Source organism: Mus caroli, chromosome 10, assembly GCF_900094665.2.
Source record: "Mus caroli chromosome 10, CAROLI_EIJ_v1.1, whole genome shotgun sequence".
NCBI classification, from domain to species: Eukaryota; Metazoa; Chordata; class Mammalia; order Rodentia; family Muridae; genus Mus; species Mus caroli.
Window position 1 is genome coordinate 60,171,013 of NC_034579.1, and position 3,579 is coordinate 60,174,591.

The 3,579-nt window shown below is 38.5% G+C and overlaps 1 long non-coding RNA gene across 1 annotated transcript in view; it reads right to left on the reverse strand.

Annotated features, from left to right (window-relative positions):
• The window catches only part of LOC110302864, a 30,662-nt gene that overhangs the window by 15,699 nt on the left and 11,384 nt on the right, over positions 1 to 3,579 (reverse strand). Inside the window, exon 4 of the long non-coding RNA XR_002378867.1 lies at positions 3,124 to 3,205. This is a non-coding gene — a long non-coding RNA (uncharacterized LOC110302864). The remainder of the gene's footprint in view (positions 1 to 3,123; positions 3,206 to 3,579) is intronic.

Sequence of the window (3,579 nt, forward strand, 5' to 3'; positions counted from 1 at the left end):
TTTCCTGTTTTTCTTTAAGAACTTCTACCTGTTTGGTTGTGTTTTCCTGTTTTTCTTTAACAACTTCTACCTGTTTTGTTGTGTTTTCCTGTTTTTCTTTAAGGTCTTNTAACTCTTTAGCAGTGTTCTCCTGGATTTCTTTAAGTGAGTTATTAAAGTCTTTCTTGATGTCCTCTACCATCATAATGAGATATGCTTTTAAATCCAGGTTTAGCTCTTTGGTTGTGTTTGGGTGCCCAGGACTAGGTGGGGTGAGAGTGCTGTGTTCTGATGATGATGGTGAGTGGTCTTGATTTCTGTTAGTAGGATTCTTATGTTTGCCTTTCACCATCTGGTAATCTCTGGAACTAGTTGTTATAGTTGTCTCTGGTTAGAGCTTGTTCCCTAGATGATAATGTTAGCCTCTATCAGCAGTCCTGGGAGACTAGCTCTCTCCTCTGAGTTTCAGTGGTCAGAGCACTCTCTGCAAGCAAGCTGTCCTCTTACAGGAAAGGTGCACAGATATCTGGCCTTAGGACCTCCCTCCTGTCTGAAGGTGAAGGCCCAAAACATGACCTTTCCTGAAGCTGAGTTGCTTTGGCCTGTCCCAGAAGCTGTTAGCTTCTGTATTCTACACTCTCACCTGTGCAGAATACTCTCAGAGGAGTCCTGGAACCAAGATGTCTGCTGCCGATGCTCAGGCAAAGTGTCTGGTGCAGGGCGGACCCCTTTCCTCTGGCCGGGAAGTGGCCGGATGTCTGGGGCCTGTGTAGAATACTCTAGGCTGGGTCCTGGAACCAAGATGTCTGCTGCTGATGCTCAGGCAAAGCGTTCCCACACCGGGCGCACCCCTTTCCTCTGGCCGGGAAAGTAGCTAATATACTATTTTTATGACACTATAGATAATATACTATTTTTAAAGGTATCTTTACCTTAGTTTTGAAAGACTGGGCACAATAGTGATGGACAGATGGTTAAGCAATTAAGAGTACTGTGTTCTCTTCCAAAAGATCGAGTTCAGCTCCCACATGGTTGGTCATGAGCAACCTTTACTCCAGATTCCATGGCTCCCATGCCATCTTCTAGCCACTGTGGGCACCAGGCACACATGTGATAAACAGATCTGTGTGATAAGCATCTGTGTGTATGTTTGTGTGTTTGTGTGTGTGTGTGTATGTGTGTGTGTGTGTGTGTGTGTGTGTGTGTGTGTGTGTGTCTGGTGTGTGCATACACACACACACATATATATATATATATATATATATATATATATATACACACACACACACACACACACACACACGGATTTAGAATAAGATACAAAAAGCAAATCTGATCTGAATATTAACATATAGTTTATGATGCAAACAAGCTGCTTTTTTATGATTTTTCTTGATTCTTAAGACTTTCATACACAAATATAATGAACTATCTTATCAGTCTACATTTATTTTGTTCACTTCTCAGGTAAAGTGTGTCCCTTCTCGACTGCATGTCTTCTTCTCCCTCTTCCTCTTCCTCCTCCTCTGTCTCCTCCTCTTCCACTTATACCATCTTCTTCCCCCTTCTTCTCTGGGATAATGCATTAAGTCTAAATAGAAGATGGGTATAATGCCATCCAAGGCAGCAAGAGGAACTCTATGATGGGAAGATCCTCAAAAAGAGTGGTCCTCTCTCATTCCCTACCTCAGTAACTAGCACTGGTATTAGCTCCTTGGTTAAGGGTGAGACTGAAAGAGTACCCCACCTCATCTATGCTGGAATTTTGGATGGCTTGATCTTGAGCAGCCATGTGTGGTAGGCACAGCTGCTATGATAAGAGAAAAATCACTAATCAGAAAATATACTATTAGAATTTGCTCATAAAAGACATTTTAATAAGCAAAATATTAGAAATAGTATTTTAATGTCTAACAAATACAAAACACATAGCCAGAAAATCATTTTAATTTTGTTCTATTATTCTTTTATTGGAAATAGACTTTTTTTAATAATATATTCAGAATATCTTTACACTCTTTTAACTGTTTCTAGATTTCTTCACTCCTCCTATCAAAAACCATACTCTTTCTTTCTTTCTTTCTTTCTTTCTTTCTTTCTTTCTTTCTTTCTTTCTTTCTTTCACAAATACTCATCTAAACAATGACATTAAAATACAACGGCATGAAATTAAATCAAGCAAACTAAAATAGGACAAAACCAATAGAAGAAAAGGAGCCAGAGAAAAAGCACAAGAAACACACATAAATACAAAAACACACACACATTAACATATTCAGAAATCTTCTAAAAACACAAAATCTTTAACTATACTATGTAAATATAACTTTTATTCCCCTGACATAATTGTCATCTTGGAGGCTTACTGTTGAATAGTCTCATCCTTTCTTTTTTTTCAATTTATTTTTTAATTAGGTATTTTCTTCATTTACATTTCAAATGCTATCCCAAAAGTCTCCCAGACCCCCTCCCACTCCCCTATCCACCCACTCCCACTTCTTGGCACTGGTGTTGCCTGGTACTGAGGCATATAAAGTTTGCAAGACCAAGGGGCCTCTCTTCCCAATGATGGCCGACTAGGCTATCTTCTGATAAATATGCAGCTAGAGACACGAGCTCTGGGGGTACAGGTTAGTTCATATTGTTGTTCCACCTATAGGGTTGTAGACCCCTTTATCTCCTTATGGGCATCAAGGGATGATTCATCTAGTCAGAGAGAATTATTACCTGTTAGATACCTAGAAATCTCACTCTAGAGCCAGAAAATTCTGTGACAGTTTTGAAAGGAAACTACTGGTTTTGGACTTCAGAAATCTGCCAAGTCCCAAAGGTAACTGTGGAAAGGTTCACTTATCAGGCACTGTAAAGTCTTGTTTATCAGCAAGATCCAGACTGGTGGTCTGTATACTCAAATAGACACTAAAAGGATATCATTGCCATATTCTTATTTTATCTCTGTTTTCATCATTCATTTCTGAAGTCTATTTGTTGGTACATAAATATATAATAGATATACACACATATACACTCTCATAATATCCACATCAATCACACTTATATCACACCACACTCAAAAACTTATATTCACATACACACAGACACAGACAGACAGACAGACACACACACACAGGAATAAAGAATTACCATGTGGATTTCCAGGATAATATCAGGGGTATTATCTATGATGGGTATTTTTGGTTGCCATGTTAATTCCATATGTAATTCACTAGAAATCCAAAGCGAAAGGTACACTTATAAGGGATTTTGTGTAATTTGGAGGCAGAAGATCTAATTCTAATAAGTGACCCTAAAAATTCCACCAAAGAACTCCTAAGCCTGATAAACAGCATCAGTGAAGTAGCTGGATATAAAATTAACTCAAACAAGTCAATGGCCTTTCTGTACACAAAGGATAGACAGGCTAAGAAAGAAATTAGGGAAACAACACCCTTCTTAATAGTCACAAATAATATAAAATACCTTGGCGTGACTCTAACTAAGGAAGTGAAAGAACTGTATGATAAAAACTTCAAGTCTCTGAAGAAAGAAATTAAAGAAGATCTCAGAAGATGGAAAGATCTCCCATGCTCATGGATTGGC